The sequence below is a fragment of the Chiloscyllium plagiosum genome, unplaced genomic scaffold (assembly GCF_037043375.1).
Source record: "Chiloscyllium plagiosum isolate Xiang-an unplaced genomic scaffold, Cpla_swu_hap1 HiC_scaffold_19, whole genome shotgun sequence".
NCBI lineage: Eukaryota > Metazoa > Chordata > Chondrichthyes > Orectolobiformes > Hemiscylliidae > Chiloscyllium > Chiloscyllium plagiosum.
Genome location: NW_028270157.1, coordinates 25784652 through 25802936, shown reverse-complemented (window position 1 = coordinate 25802936; position 18285 = coordinate 25784652).

Here is an 18285-nt window from a genome sequence, read left to right as displayed (position 1 = left end):
GTCTTTAATATACTCAGTGACCTGGTCTCCACAATCTTCTGTGGCAGTGATTTCCATAGATTCACCACCCTCTGGCTGAAGAAGTTCCTGCTTATCTCCCTTTTAAAAGGTCTTCCCTTTCCTCCAGACTTCTGACTTTTCTCCCCACTTAGAAAATAGTCCACACCTCTATTCTTCCTACAAGTGTGTATGACCCCACACTTTCCCTCTATGTACATAGGTTTTATGGGTGGAGAGAAAGACGAGGAAGGCAGTTCAGCACTCCCTGTCCACAGGAAATGCTGAGATGATCCTTTTGCTGATTCAAACAGTTTCTCTCTTCCTTCTCCAGATACTTTCACTTGTTTGTAGGAGACAATGGGTCACTGGAGATTTATACTTATTTGAAGTTAGTGGCCATTATATGTCAGGCTCACAGCAACTGATGAAGGGAAGTAAACTGGCTATCACCAAGCTTGAGATGTTTTTCACTGGCGAGTGGAAGCACAGCTCTTTCTTTCCAGGGGTCAGATCATTTCTTCTGAATATTCATACCCTCAATCAGTTCAGCTACTCGGGAGCCAATCTCAGTTGGTGGTTGGTTGAGGCCTTAGTCATTAATAAGTAGGCACTAGATCACAAATCACAGTGGCACAGTGGTTAGCACTGCTGTCTCACAGCGCCAGAGGCCCGGGCAACTACCTCGGGCAACTGTCTGTGTGGAGTTTGCACATTCTCCCTGGGTCTGCATGGGTTTCCTCCCACAGTCCAAAGATGTGCAGGTTAAGTGAATTGGCCATTGCAAATTGTCTGTAGTGTTAGGTGAAGGGGTAAATGTAGGAGAATAGGTCTGGGTGGGTTGCTCTTCGGAGGGTCGGTGTGGACTTGTTGAGCTGAAGGGCCTGTTTCCGCACTGTATGCAATCTAATCAGCTGTTTGTTTGCTTGTTGTCAACCGTATCTTCATTTGTGCACAGTCCCCTGGCCACTTGCAACCAAGCTTCCACTACTGCTTGAATATCATGTCACCATCAGCAATCACTCATGAATGAGTGTGATAGTCCATCTGGGAAAGTCCTTGTCTTCCGTTATGGGTTCTGTTACTCCTTGTGTGGAAGATCGGCCCAGTCGTAGAGCTGAGCCTTTGACTACACATTTGACAGATGATTCTGGAAGGTGCAATTGGTCCTTGGGCCTGAATTCAGTGGCATTCCTTTCTCCATTCCTTTCCCATACTTCCTCTTACCAACAGGTGTTCTCAAGGAATTTTGCCCCCTCAGACAGAAGCTTCCTCCAAGTCAGTTTCTTTTGAATGAGGGTCTCCCATGCGTTGACATCCATTAGATTAGATAGATTACTTACAGTGTGGAAACAGGCCCTTCGGCCCAACAAGTCCACACCGTCCCGCCGAAGCGCAACCCACCCATACCCCTACATTTATCCCTTACCTAACACTACGGGCAATTTAGCATGGCCAATTCACCTGATGTGCACATCTTTGGACTGTGGGAGGAAACCGGAGCACCCGGAGGAAACCCACGCAGACACGGGGAGAACGTGCAAACTCCACACAGTCAGTCGCCTGAGGTGGGAATTGAACCCGGGTCTCTGGCGCTGTGAGGCAGCAGTGCTAACCACTGTGCCACCATGCCGCCCACTTTGTTGCATTTCTTCTTAGGCGAAACCTTCAGGGAGTCTGTGAAGCTCTTCCTTTGTTCTTCTTTGTTCTTCAGTGCCTTGCTTGAGCTGGTTGAGGGTGATTTGCTTTGGAAGTCAGAACTCAGGCACCCTAAGCATGTGGAATGAGCAGCTGTGTAAACAGCATTTACAATGAGTGTCAGGTTACCTACTCTCAAAAGGTGCAGCAACCACTACCTTTTAAAACAGTTCTTTTCCGATTCCAGCCCACAATCAAAAGTTAAAAAAGTGACTGTCTTTACAATTTCTTCAAGGTGAAATGCAGATCTGGAAACTGGTAGTGTTGCCACAGGATGCCAAAGTCAACACACTTTGCAATCTCATTCCTCAGTATGAAATGAATAAACAAGCAGAAAAGAAATTGAGAGAGCAGAGAGCCTTGCTATACTGCAGTGAGTAGCAGCAGCAACTGGCATTGTAGATGTTAGTACACCAGATTGGGATAATCTAGTGTCTTGTGATGTGCCACATTGATTGCCATCAACCACTTCCCTTACCTGAGGAACAACATCTCCAGTGAAGCCAATGTATACATCCATGTGTAAAATTGCCACAGCAGTATCAAATTTCAAGCTAGGGTCTGGGTGTCCAACACTACCAACATGCCAGGAAGTCTTAACTTTAATGTCCATCATAATACTAAAATGCTATGCCATAGAAGCAGAGTACAAAGTCGTCACATAACTTTAATGCCTTCAACCAACTTTAGAAATGCAAGATCCTGGTCATCACTTGGAGAGACAACTATGAAGGAGAAAACCAATCAATAATTATTACACAGAATTGGTCAGAAGCATCCAAAGGACATCCAGACTTGCAGCCTGCCAGCGTGTCAGCAGAATGTGCACCACCAGATTGGAAATAGGACCAACAAAAGAAAACATGGAGAAGTACATTTAAGGAGACCTTTCAAGAGCACAACACAAGGTGGGCTAGAATGAAAGACATTATGATGGATTGGGACCAGTGGTGGTCTTGATTCCCATGGTCCTGTACCAGACTGGAGGAAGTGGACCCAAAGTATCAAGATATTTAAGATGGTAAATGGAACTGATAAGATAGACACAAAGCAACTTAAATTGAGACATTCAGGAAGGAAATTAGGAAGAAGTTTTCAACAAATTGCCATAGAAATCTGGAACGCTGTACACCAACCTGTGCTAAGGTAACTGGACCTTTAAAATTGAGGCAAATAAATTTATGTTAAATAGGGATATTAAACAGAATAAGGAACTTTGCAGATCAAAAGGGGGCAGCACGGTGGCTCAGTGGTTACCATTGCTGCCTCACAGCACCAGGGACTCAGGTTTGATTCCAGTTTGGGTGGCTGTCTGTATGGAGTTTGCACATTCTCCCCATGTCTGTGTGGGTTTCCTCCAAGTGCTCTGGTTTCCTCCCACAATCCAAAGATGAGCAGGTCAGGTGAATTGGCCATGCTAAATTGCCCATAGTGTTAGGTGCATTAGTCAGAGGGAGATGGGTCTGGATGGGTGGCTCTTCGGAGGGCTTGTGGACTTGTTGGATTGAAGGGCTTGGTTCCACACTGTAGGGAATCTAATCTAATCAGCCATGAATTAACTGAATGACAGAATTGACCTGAGGGCCTCAATGACCCATTTTTGTGCTTTACTATCTCATGTTCTGTGCAACTGCAAGGGGTTACTGCCTTGGATATGTCTTTCAGTTGAGATGTTAAACATCATTTTCTTCTGCTTGTAAAAAGATGCAAAACACAATTCAAAAAAGACAAAGAGATTTGTATTGGTGTCTGACCAATAGGCAGTCAATCTCCGCATGAAAATAAATCATCAACAGGAGAAAGATCATTTGCCTCATTACCATTTATGGAACATTACTGTGCAAAAATGACTCTGTTTTTGACATAACAGTAACTATACTTCAAATTAATTAATTGGCACGAAATGTTTTTGGAAGTCCTGAGGATGTGAAAGCACAAATTAAATTTCTTCTCTCATTTTCTCTGATCTGTACAACTTATTGCTTTCTACGGTTCTGTTGCATGCAGAAGGTGTTGCTGTGTAGGTTAGTTTATATGCAGTTGCTGAGGAATATGCAGGGCTCCCAATTCACTTAATGGTAATTATTTTGCAATAGAGTGCTTATTCATTACTACTGGGTGTTATCACAAAATCACAATAATTGCAATGGGACTGTTTTCCTCTATCATTGAATTTATTACCCTTCATTCCTGACTCTTGTATAAAGGATGTAATTGATTTCCTCCATCATAGCCATTTAACATAATGCCTTACTACCACAAATTTTAGCACCAAATTACATGCTGCAATCTTGATGAAAGCGTATTGTAGTGCATCAAGCTACTGATTAGATTGTGATGAGTCTTACATAACAAAACAAGATTCAGATTGCAACTAGCATTATATAACCATTCCCTATCCTATTAAAAACTAAATATAACTTTTTGCAGCTGTAGAATCTAAATCAATATTTTATACATTAAAAGGCAAATGACAACTGGGATCATAACCAAAGAGTATGCGCAACCCTATGCTGCTGAAGGAGATATTAGAAATTAAGAAACAATATGGGTGATACATTCCAGAACAGAGTCAGAAGTCACACAACACCAGGATATCATCCAACAGGTTTATTTAAAATTTCTTGCAGCACTGTTCTTTCTTCAGGTTACTTTGTTCACTCCAGTCCAACATCAGCACCTCCACATCATTCTAGAACAGAGCACGACTTGGAACATACATAGTGGAAAATGAAAGTGTGATACAGAAATGATTGAGGGAAAGAGATCTAACAGAGACACTTTTCATAAAAATATAAACACTACATATGATCAGGGGCTCATTTTTTAAAAATGAGAATAGTTTAGTTTGGAAAACTTGATCAGCATAGATGAGTTGGACCAAAGGGTCTGTTTCCGTGTTGTCTGACTTTATGACTCTACCCTTTCACTGCTGTTACTGTTATCTTAGTTTACCGTCACTTAAGATTCCTAAGTTCATAACTAAAACAGGATATTTTCTCCACTTCCAAATCCAATTCAGCAAGAGAACTGTACTGAAAGTACTGATTTTAAAATAGCCAAATACCTCACTTTGTAGGACTTCCCCCAGGGCCTATTTTTGGCACCATGCCTCCAGGTATCATGGCTCTTAAACACCTATTAAAAATCTACACTACCCCACCCCCCACAACTCTCCTGATCACATTTTAATTACATCCCCCAAGTCATTTCCTCTCTTCTCTTCAATTACCTCTGTTCCTATCATCTACATTCTCTTGGGATATTTGCTTTGTTAAAACTACCACAAGTGTAAGTTGTTACTAACAGACCAAGGTCTCTTTACCCTATTGGCATTTGTCAGGAATTATGCTGTCTAATTCAGTTTTTGATATTTAATATTGCAGCAAAACTCAAAAACTGTTCTTTAACACTCTGGATCTGCACCCCTCCTTCAATAAACCATGGACAAAATTGTTCAAATACAATGACAAATTAGAAGCTGTTCAAATGGTTGTATTCTATTCCCACCATAGCTAAGACCATGAATGAACAGATTTATCTCAAGTGAAAGTAGGTTTTGTTTTATAATTACAAAGGGGCTAAACATTTTTCAGATTTCATATGTAAACTTGGATTTGCAGCATAATGAATGCAATTATTAAGCTAATGGAAGTTTCAGACCTGAAAATGGATTAAATTGGTTTTTAACATCAATGTATAAATGAATTGTAACATCACAGAAAATTTCTGGGAATTTGAAACAATTTGTCAAAGCACTGGAAAGAGTAACAGAAACGTAAGGAAAGCAAAAGATTATTAAATGAATTTCTCTTTGAGAATTAAAGTTGCTTATCATTAGAGCTTTCCTTCTAGTCAAAAAATATAATTCTGTATCCGCTAGGCAAATCTGGAGGCAGAGTCACCAGATACAAAACATTAACTTTGATTTTTCTTCACAGATGCTGCCAGACCTGGTGACTTATCCAACAACCTCTGTTTTTGAAGCAAATCTGGGTGTGGGTTACACTTCAGTACAATGAAAGAACAGGAGTTATAGCTTTCAAAGCTAGTAAGACCAAGGTAATATGAGGACTCTCTATGTTCAGGAGTGAGCACGTTTTAACTTGCGCACAGTACTACTGCCTGTTTGGTAAATATTTAGGTATTGCATTTTCAAAGAGTTCTCTTGATTGCTGTATTGTCAGTGGAAGGAATGGAGAACGTGGCAAATGCTACTTACACAAGGCTTTTGCAGATCCTCTGACAAACCCATGGTGGATGTTTGTGAAAAACATTGCAGAATTTTAACCCTTTGTATTTCAAGAACATAACTGTCACAAGTTACACTATTCTATTGATCATAAAATGCCATTTATATGAACGTTTGAAACAATAATAAGTTTTTTTTATCAATGTATAGCCTTTTACTCAAATAAAGTTAACTTGGATTCTGCAGTAAAAACATCTGACTCCTCGTGCTGCTGTTGAGTCCAATTCATGGACTATTACATCATATCCTATACAGGTGGTAATGATTAATAACAATTTAGGATGTGCCCTGTTAAAGATATATGTACATCATATCTTGATCTTTCTTCCATCTGAACCATTACCGTAAACAAAAACGACTCACATCAAAAAAAGACATTAAATAAACGGTAGATACAAAAGTGTATGAATCCCTAAGATATATTGGCATTTTGCTTAGCGGTTCAGTCTTTGCAATGATGATCTTTGCTGGAGGTTGCTCTGTAGTTTAAAAATGTTTAATATTGATAGAGGTATTTAGACTGTGTTACATTTTAGACTATGTTTGATTCATAATTGAATTTTTTAAATGATTGTGGCTGTGGTATTGGTCTGAATTGGCATCTGTTTCAGTGCACTGATGTAGAATTTTCTGTTTGTACTCACTGCAGCTTTGGTTCCAATCATAAATTGACAATCTGCTTGATTCCATGTGCTATCAGTTGGATCTTGTATTTAATATTTCTCAAACTTTCAGCCTGGTATCACTTGGCCATCTTTCTAGGGTTTTTGAATAAAGCATCTTAATCTCCTGAGATTATTATCAAGCAATGACTGGGGAAGCGGGGTAGCTGTCTGTAATTCTCATCTAAATAGTAATTCCACAAATTCGGGAACAATTGCACTCTAGGATGCAGCATGGCCACATGCAGATAGTATATTTTTTGATAGCACTTTGTAATTCAAGATGTTACTGTTCAAACCACATGTTCTGCCATTCCACCAAACTTGGGGTAATGAAGAAGTAGTATTGTTGGATCCCTATTTCTCACACAGTGTCTTAAAGGGTTGTCTACTGTAAAAGGTTCCATTGTTACAGATTAAGCTTCAGTAGTGCAAGAACTGATATTAAACCTAACATTCTTGCAGTTGTGGTGTTTGATGTATTGTATAATTGACAGATAATGGAAATATGAAAAATAATCTGTTATAACCAGTAAGTCCTCTCCAATAAAGAGATCAGTTTTGCGTGTAATCCTTGGATCTATGGGTACTTCTGGAATCACACAATTTCAATTTCAAGAACGTAACTGTCAGAAGTTACATTCTTCTATTGAGCTAAAAATGCCAATTATATGAACTTTTGAAACAATAATAAATTTTTTTATCAATGTATAGCCTTTTACTCAAATGAAGTTAACTCGGATTCTGCAATAAAAACATCTGACTCCTCGTGCTGCTGTTGAGTCCAATTCATGGGACTATTACATCATATCCTATACAGGTGGTAATGATTAATAACAATTTAGGATGTGCCCTGTTAAAGATATATGTACATCATACCTTGATCTTTCTTCCATCTGAACCATTACCGTAAACAAAAACTACTCACATCAAAAAAAGACATTAAATAAACGGTAGACACAAAAGTGTATGAATCCCTAAGATATATTGGCATTTTGCTTAGTGGTCCAGTCTTTGCAATGATAATCTTTGCTGGAGGTTGCTCTGTAGTTGCAAAATGTTAATATTGATAGAGGTATTTAGACTGTTATATTTTGGACAAGGTTCGATTCATAATTTAATTTCTTAATGGTTGTGGCTGTGGTATTGGTCTGAATTGACATCTGTTTCAATGCACTGCTGTAGAATTTTCTGCTTGTACTCACTGCAGCTTTGGTTCCAATCATAAATTGACAATCTGCTGGATTCCATGTGCTATCAGTTGGATCTTGTATTTAATATTTCTCAAACCTTCAGCCTGATATCACTTGGCCATCTTTTAAGGATTTTTGAATAATGCATCTTGATCTCCTGAGATTATTATCAAGCAATGACTGGGGAAGGGGGGTAGTTGTCTGTAATTCTCATCCAAATAGTAATTCCACAAATTCGGGAACAATTGCACTCTAGGATGCAGCATGGCCACATGCAGATAGTATATTTTTTGATAGCACTTTGTAATTCAAGATGTTACTGTTCAAACCACATGTTCTGCCATTCCACCAAACTTGGGGTAATGAAGAAGTAGTATTGTTGGATCCCTATTTCTCACACAGTGTCTTAAAGGGTTGTCTACTGTAAAAGGTTCCATTGTTACAGATTAAGCTTCAGTAGTGCAAGAACTGATATTAAACCTAACATTCTTGCAGTTGTGGTGTTTGATGTATTTTATAATTGACAGATAATGGAAATATGAAAAATAATCTGTTATAACCAGTAAATCCTCTGCACTAAAGAGATCAGTTTTGCGTGTAATCCTTGGATCTATGGGTACTTTTGGAATCACACAATTTCAATTTCAAGAACATAACTGTCAGAAGTTACATTCTTCTATTGAGCTAAAAATGCCAATTATATGAACTTTTGAAACAATAATAAGTTTTTTTATCAATGTATAGCCTTTTACTCAAATAAAGTTAACTTGGATTCTGCAATAAAAACATCTGACTCCTTGTGCTGCTGTTGAGTCCAATTCATGGGACTATTACATCATATCCTATACAGGTGGTAATGATTAATAACAATTTAGGATGTGCCCTGTTAAAGATATATGTACATCATACCTTGATCTTTCTTCCATCTGAACCATTACCGTAAACAAAAACGACTCACATCAAAAAAAGACATTAAATAAACGGTAGATACAAAAGTGTATGAATCCCTAAGATATATTGGCATTTTGCTTAGTGGTCCAGGTTTTGCAATGATAATCTTTGCTAGAGGTTGCTCTGTAATTGCAAAATGTTAATATTGATAGAGGTATTTAGACTGTTATATTTTGGACAAGGTTCGATTCATAATTTAATTTCTTAATGGTTGTGGCTGTGGTATTGGTCTGAATTGACATCTGTTTCAATGCACTGCTGTAGAATTTTCTGTTTGTACTCACTGCAGCTTTGGTTCCAATCATAAATTGACAATCTGCTTGATTCCATGTGCTATCAGTTGGATCTTGTACTTAATATTTCTCAAACTTTCAGCCTGATATCACTTGGCCATCTTTTAAGGATTTTTGAATAATGCATCTTGATCTCCTGAGATTATTATCAAGCAATGACTGGGGAAGCGGGGTAGCTGTCTGTAATTCTCATCTAAATAGTAATTCCACAAATTCGGGAACAATTGCACTCTAGGATGCAGCATGGCCACATGCAGATAGTATATTTTTTGATAGCACTTTGTAATTCAAGATGTTACTGTTCAAACCACATGTTCTGCCATTCCACCAAACTTGGGGTAATGAAGAAGTAGTATTGTTGGATCCCTATTTCTCACACAGTGTCTTAAAAGGTTGTCTACTGTAAAAGGTTCCATTGTTACAGATTAAGCTTCAGTAGTGCAAGAACTGATATTAAACCTAACATTCTTGCAGTTGTGGTGTTTGATGTATTGTATAATTGACAGATAATGGAAATTATGAAAAATAATGTTATAACCAGTAAGTCCTCTCCAATAAAGAGATCAGTTTTGAGTGTAATCCTTGGATGTATGGGTACCTCTGGAATTAGTAATCAAATTTATAATTGCCATGCCTGAATATTGACATAGCTTGTACTCACTCAGCTTTTTCAATGTCTTGGTGCATTCCTGGCAAATATATTATCTCTTTGGCCAGCCTCTTGGTTCAATCAATTAGCACATATGCCTGTTGCAACTGTTGGAAGATACCAAAGCTCAGATCCTGGGATGATATCTCGCTTTCCCTTAAAAATTACACCAAGATATTCTGAGTCCATTTCATATTGGATCTACATAACCTCTGAAAAATCAGAAAGACTCTGGCCATCTGCTGTTCACTGTCTGGTGCTGACAGGATCATTGCATGCTTCCTGCTGCAGTGCTCAGGATTTATATTTCCCAGAATCCATAAGGTCAACCTGCAGAAACTTGCTTGTTTCACCACCCAACAGATCTACATGCAGGCGCAGTGAATGTCTGCAGTTTACGATAGGTACAGCAGTTGTCTTGAGATATTGAAGCTGACACCAAAATTTGCTTGGCTTTTAGTGTATATCACAATTGTAGTCTTCAATTCTGATCAGTTGGCAGTGTAATCTTGGGTGGTGTAGAAGTTAGGGGTTTTGTCAGACCATTTCAAATGGCTGTTGAGTAGTTCCTATGCAAAACCTATTTCTAAGTGTGGAACTGCTGGATGACAAAGACTAGCCTCAGAACTCACATTCTACATTTGAATAATTGGTTTGGACAATAAACAAACATTTAGAAGTAAAAGTAATAGGCTTCCTGTTGTGCATAAGGAGGACTCCAAGTCTTATTTATGGAGTGCATCAATGTCAAGCATAATCAGACCTTGAATCAGGTTATAAACCTGAAGATTGACAGTTCTTCAATTTATGACTTTTAAAAGTCATTAAAATTGTTGCTGACCTTTTTTATCAAAATAAAGTTTTGAAGAAATGGAATTTCCTGGGCAAAATTAGATATTTTGGTGAAAGGAAATGAAACAGACCAAAGAATATTTTGGACCATTTTTGGAAAGTAGACTTTGCACTGACATCTTAGCTTGCTACGGTCAAGTGGGATATGTGGATCTAGAAAAATTAATCTGTATAGTATTGATATTAAATTTCTGATTATTAAACACAAGGCTTTCTATCATAGTGTGCAAATTTCAATTTTGCAGTTGTCTGTTGTACTAACGGCAATGCCATCTGCTATACAATTGTATTCTGGGATCTAGCAGATATTTCAGTCCATATATTGTTGAAAAATATCCCAGCTTGTGGAAAGCCCACAGAAGCAGTATGCCTTAAAGAAAGTATAAAACGTTGTTAGCTCCTGAGAGGTCTTCTCCAGATGCATTTATGATCAGTTGTTTTTAGCACTATTCAGAGAAGAATTCAGCAACTTGAGGTTCAGCTTCTCAAGTGTGGGAATTTTGAGGACATTGTTTTATATCCACATTCAGATACCTTGTCTCAACAAAAACTTGGAGAACTATTTCTCTTAATGAGACTTGTGACAGAGCTATACCAATTTGTGCATTGCTGTACTCTTTAAAACAAAAACACCATCTCTCCTTGTCCAGTTAGGCTTTCATCTTATTTCTGATGTGATTTCTACACTTGTATATAAATCAATGGATGCTGTAGTGAACTCCTCCTACCCAGCTTGAGATAATTGAACCTAACTGATCTTCATGCCAAGTAAATTCCAATTACTTCAATTAGAAACCTACTTCACACTCATACAATATAAACAGGCATTTTCACTTTGCCACAGTTTTATCTACATTTTTAAAAATATATTTTTATTGAAAAATAGATTTTTAAAATATTGAAACAAACTCAAAACAATACAATTCAAAACAATACAAAGAAAGTATACAAAAAAGTTAAAAACCCAACCCACCCTCATGTACAAGTGCATAAATATATATATATAAAAATATATATTTAAAAAACCCAACTAACTATTTAACTAAATAAATAGCAATCAACAGCAAACTAATAAATGTTAATAACTCAACTCAGCCAAATAAGACACTCATCCGCTCGCAGGTCCTCTTCCCTGGATCTTGGAATCGTAAAGCACAATCGTTACGGTTATATAAAAGCCCTTAATAGTGTGGCAAATAAATCTGTGTCCAGGTATTCCAAAAAGGGCTGCCATGCCTTATAAAAATTCTCAGGTTTGTGGTGTACCATATTTGTGAGAAAATCCACAAATATGTGCTCCATAACAATCTTCTGCCAACCCGACAGGCCTGGGGGTTTTTGGATACCCAACCTAGCAAGATATTCTTTCTTGCGCAGAAAGTGAGGACGTTGAAAAGTTGTTTTCTTAAGTGCATCTGCAGGGAACACACTGGACAGGCCAAGAAGAAGAGAGATTGTGTCCTTCTCCATCCTCACACCCAAAATCCTCTCCATTGCACCAACCACAGTCATCCAGTATGTTTGAAGCCTACCACAGGGCCAGAGACAATGGGTAAGAGTGCCTGTACAGACCTTGCTCTTGGAAGGTCTGTTGAAGATACCCCTGGTTTAAATTTTGATGAATGGTCTGAAGCCAAATGGATCCTGTGTAGAATCTTCAACTGTAAAGCATGGGTCCTATTGCAAATTGATATCTTTCTTGTGTTTTCCCAAATATCTTCCTATGCCTCTGAAGAGACCTCAACACTTAGCTCTCTCTCTCGCATCCTGCAATCGATCAAATAAAGTGCTGACAGAAAGTATACTCTTAGCACTGAGCACCCTCCTCTCTGTTTTGGAGTTGTAGGGATCAGTTAATAGTGTCGGCTTTTTTAAAATAAAATCCCTAACTTGAAAAAAAACCGAAAGAGGTCCTTGTTAGATAGCTGGTATTTCTGTGCTAACTGATCAAAATACATCATTATGTCTCCCTTAAATAAATTGCCCATGCAAGACACACCCCGAGCAGCCCAACATTTGAATCTATCATCCCCGGTTGAAAAGCTGGCATACCCACTATAGGTTAAGACAAGATGTTTTGCCAATATTGCCTTCCCTCTGCCGAATTGCCCTCCATGCTTTAACAGTATTGATAACTACTCAGTTATGGTAAAATTCCCTAACTGTCCTCATTTTGCCCAAAAGCAGCAAGCTAGTAAGGGGCATCTTGCTTGGAAGGTTTTGGCATCTAACTATATTGAAAAAGGGTCCACACAAGCCCAATCACTCATGTAGGATAAAAGCGAGCTTAGCTGGTAGCTTTTAATGCCCGGGAGATCCACTCCCCCTAACCTGTGAGTTTAACTAATTTAATAAGGGGCCGCTTACGATGCCAAATAAAAGAGCTGAACCAGCCGTTCAGTCTCCTTAATGTTTGCTTATCGAAAATCAGGGGAGCATCCGTATCGGGTACAACAAATGGGGGAGAATATTCATCCTAATAAGAGCTATCCAACCCAACCACGAGACCTGAAGCACCTCCCATCTTTGAAGGTCTTGTTTGATTTTGTCAAATGATTGAACAAAATTAGCTTTGGCCAACCAATCAGAACTGGAGTAATGAATATGCCCAAATATACAAAACCCCCCTGTGACCACTTAAATGGGAATCGATATTCTCCTCAAGACCTAACACTTTCGTAAGACCACCCATTGGCATAGCCTCTGATTTTGCAAGATTAATCTTGGACCCTGAAAGGGCACCCAATGCACTGATGCATTGTATCAGGTGAGCACCGAAACTGCTAGATTTGACAAAAAAAAAGGACATTGTCTGCATACAACAAAATCTTATGTAATTTTGACTCCACGTCCAGAGCTGATATACTGGGATCCCTACGAATGGCCTCCGCCAATGGTTCAATCACCAATGTAAAAAGCAATGGTAAAAGGGGACAGCCCTGCCAGCTGCCCCTAAAAATACTAAAATTGCTTGATCATGCCCCATTGGTGATGACCACAGCGAGAGGGTCACTGTAGAGAACCTTTACTCATCTTATAAGGACTTCGCCAAAGCCAAACTGCTCCAGAGTATAGAAAAGGTACGGCAACTCAACTTGGTCAAATGCCTTCTCTGCATCTAGGGAAATCACCAATCCCTATATTGACTGTTGTTGACACGCTTGAATTACATTATTGCAGGATCTGCGGACCTGTATGAGGCCTGTCTGGTCGTCTTTAACAATAGAAGGTAACACAGTTTTCAGGCTTAATGCAGGAGTTTTAGAGAGGATTTTAAAGTCCACATTTAAGAGTGAAATAGGCCTATACATAGCACAGTCCGCCAGGACCTTTTTTTTTAAGAAAAAAGGGAAATATTGACCTCCCTCAGCTATGGCAGGAGACAATCATGGATGTATGAGTCATTAAACATCTTGAGAATCGGACCTGACAATATGTTTATAAATTCCTTATAGAATTCGCTGGGAAGTCCATCAGGACTGGGTGCCTTTCTACTCTGAAGCTGCTTCACAGCTTCCTGCTCCTCTTGCTCTGATAAGGGAGCATTGAGAAAAGACTCTTGTTCAGGGTCATACCAGGGCCTCCACATTCTTGTAAAAAGACTTAATTTTGATCCTCCCCTCCTCACAACCCTCAGATTAGTATAACTTAGAGTAAAATCTCTGGAATGCCACATTACCCTTTTTGGAGTCACATGTTATGTTCCCTAATCGTCGTAATGGCTTGAGGGGCACGCCTTTTCCTGGCGAGATATGCTAAGTATTTGCCTGACCTGTCACCATGCTCATATAACCTTTGCTTTGCGAAAGTAAGCTCCTTCTTTGCTGTCTGCCTGAGCACGGAATTCAATGCAGACCGCAGCACCATAATCATCTGTAGCTTGACCAACGACGGCCTGTCAAAGTAATTCTTCTTAAATGTCTTCAACCCTGCTTCGAGGAGACATTATTGCTCACCCTTCTGCCACTTCCTCCTGGCCGAGTAGGAAATAACTAACCTCCTGCTATAGGCTTTGGCGGTTTCCCAAAGGATGAATAGACTACTAACCGAGCCTGAGCTAATGTCTAGGAATGCCCAAAATTCCCAAGAGAAATTTATGACCCTTGAGAATAAAGGGATCCATTTACCAGTGCCTCAGGCCCACTGTAATGTCCATAACCTTAACCAACAGGTACACTGGAGTGTGATCAGACATGATAATATTACCAATTGTACAAGATGCCACCAAGTCCAGGGTTCCCACAGGGGTCAGAAAAAAAAATCCTGGTGTGACATTTGTGTGGATTGGAAAACAATGTAAAATCCCTGCCTGTAGGGTGGAGATGCCTCCAGACATCCATCAACCCTAACTTCAAACACAGATCCAATAATTGTTTAGTTTTTACTCGACTGAGGGTTTTGGGGGGCCTTTGGGCAACCTGTCTACCATGGGTTCCACAAGACAATTAAAATGTCCCCCTTTGATAATATGCCGAGACTCGAGACTGATCAATTTAGAAAAAGCATCTACCAGAAACTTGAGGGGAAAGGCAGTAAACATTTAAAACATCATATTATTCGCCATTTATCAGGGCTTTGAGAATTAAAACCTCTCCTGTGTGTCTTTAACACACTCTAGTAACTTAAATGGGAGATTTCTCCCATTTAACCAATATAGCCAACTCCCCTACTTCTGGTATGAAAAGATGCAAAGTTAACCCAATTAAAGCCATTCTGCTGTAGTTTCAAATGCTTCCTATCATCCAACTGTGTCTCCTGTTAACAAAGCAAAATCCACCTTCTCCTTTCTAATACTCAAAAGTACCTTCTTCCTCTTAATTAGTGAGTGACTCCCCTTGATGTTCCAGGTACACCATTTAATCAAGTCATTAGCCATAACTTTGTGGTAACATTTAAATTCCAGAAAGGAGGAACTTGAACCACAAATCACTGAGCCTTAGTGTCACAAGATCTATTAAACATAAAGCAACATAAACTAAAACCACTACAGTTAACAAACCTACAAAGCTATCAGACTATATACAGCAAAAACCAAAAGGCAAACCAACATATAAAGCGCCAATGGCACCAAATAGGGGAACTCATCCCCTGCCCAAAGGGGGCAACTACCCATCTCAAAACCCAATTTCCCATCCCACTGCCAAGACTGCAGTCCAGGCATTTGAATATCAGAAGTGGGTATAAACTGCCCATAAATCGGCATCTAGCCATCCCAACCATTTTCTATCCTCCTAGCTAGAACTGCACTGCAAATACAAGCAGAAAAGGAAGAAAATACACCATGGAATAGCAATGTGAATAAAGAAACGCTTTTTTAAAAAAGGGGTAAATACCCCACCTATCCATTGGTATAACTTAGAAATTGAAAGTACACATCTCAACCACCACGAAACATAATTTAAACCAGATTATTACCAATAAAAAAAAGGAAAAGACAGCCCCAATCGGACTTCCTCTGTTTATTTTTAGAGAAAAAACAAAGATATACCCAAACAACACTACTATTTGTACATACTAAATTGTTCAGATTAAGTTAACTTGTCCACAAAGTCTCTTGCCTTCTCCGATGCGTCAAAGAGATGTACGAATCCATCTAAGGTGAATCGTAGTACTGCCAGATACCTCAGAGTACTGAATTCCAAGCTCCCTCAGTCTTCTCTTGACAGCGTCATAGGATTTTCTTTTCTGGATCACTGCAACTGAGAAGTCCTGGAAGAACATGATCTTAGAGCCCTCGTAATTCTGGAATCCCTGGATTCTGGAAGCTTCCATGATTCTCTACTTATCTCTACAATGATGAAACCGCACTAAGAGAGGACGAGGACGTTGATCCAGACCTGACCTCCGGGCCGCCACCCAGTGAGTCCTCTCGATCATCAATCCTCTCATTCCAGGTTCCCAGTTAAGGAATTTCAGCAACCAGCCCTCAATAAATTCCACTGGTCGCTCACCTTCCTTACCCTCCAGCAGACAGACTATCCGAATATTTTTTCTCCTGCCCCTGTTCTCAAGGTCATCCACTTGATCATGCAAATTACGGACCTGCATGTCCAGGGCTTGGACCCTATCCTTGAGGAACTGGTATCAGCTTCCATCATTGTGACTCTGTATTCAACCTCATCTGTCCTTTTTTCTAGGTCACCGAGCTGTTGCTCATGCTTCTGCAGCATGATAGGTGATAGAGGAGAAACTGGCCCCGATCTCTATCTACCCAACATCTCGCGAGATTTTGCGAGCTCCTTCACGAGGGCCTGGTAGGTAATCGAGTCCAAGGATCCTACAGGCTGGGCTCCGGGCCAGGCCTTGGATGCTCCTCCTCCCTTCTTCCACATCCCTGGACAACCAAAATGCAGGTAAGTTGATTTTCCACAATTTCCTGGGACTCCATGACCTTCCAGGGTCCCAGGATATTGCAATGGTCCTGGTTGAGCGGGTTCGAAGTTCGACCCGCTTGTGCTGCAGTGCGGAGCTCTGCAACGCGATCCTCCTCAATCGTCGCCATCTTGGATCTCCAATCTACATTTTAATAGACATGCCAGATTCTATTAACGCAGAATTTCTACAGAGAATATATTTTGAACTTGAACATATAACCATTGAAAAGATCCTTAATTACATAGATAATATCTTTTGTTTTACTAACCTGCGTCCAGATAAGAATTGCTTTGAGGGCTGGTTCTTTTGAGCTATGTTAATGTACCTTAAATTAATTTTAAGATCAATTAAATGCTGTCTTACAAATTACATTGTTAGTATGTAAACCATGGTTGTGTAGACTTATTTTTAAAATAAGTAGTATGTTGTATTATTTATGCACAGCAGGCAAAAGACAGAGGTGCAAATTACCCAATGACCCAGATTTTGCAGCAGTAATGGTGAAATTGTAAGCCATCAATGTCATTGCTTTTCTGAAGCTGACAGCAACATCTGCAATCTGTATGTGCACAGTTAAATGTGAAGATGCAGATAATGCTGTCAGGTGAATCTACACTTCTCCGTGGAGTACACAGCTGAACTGCCCCAAGATTGCAATGAAACAGAAATCACTGAACTGAAACGATTTGTGCTTAAACATAGAATAAAAAAAAGTCATTCAGTCCCTCAAGCCTGCTCCACCATTCAACAGGGTTTTTTATTTGATTCCCTACAGTGTGGAAACAGGCCCTTCGGCCCAACAAGTCCACACCGACCCTCCAAAGAGTAACCCATCGAGATCCATTTCTGGCTGACTAACGCACCTAACCTATGGGCAATTTAGCATGGCCAATTCACCTGACCTGCACATCTTTGGGTTGTGGGAGGAAACCAGAGCACCCGAAGGAAACCCACGCAGACACGGGGAGAATGTGCAAACTCCACACAGACAGTTGCCCGAGATCGGGTCTTGGCTGATCTTCTATTTCAGCACTATAGTCCTGCCCTCCCCATACCCTTGACATCATTGGCTTATAAAAATTTATCTTTCTTTATTGATCAATACATCAGAGTTGGGACAACATGTTACGGCTCTACGGACATTAGTGAGGCTATTTTTAGAATACTGCATTCGATCCTCTCTTCTGCAAGTAGGACGTTGTTAAACTTGAGAGGATTCAGAAAAGATTTACAAGGGTATTGCTTGGGTTGGAGAGTTAGAGCTGAAAGGAGAGGCTGAATAGGTTGGGGCCTTTTACTCTGGAGTGATGGAAACTGAGGGGTGAGGTTTATAAAATTATGAGGGGCATGGATAGGGTGAATA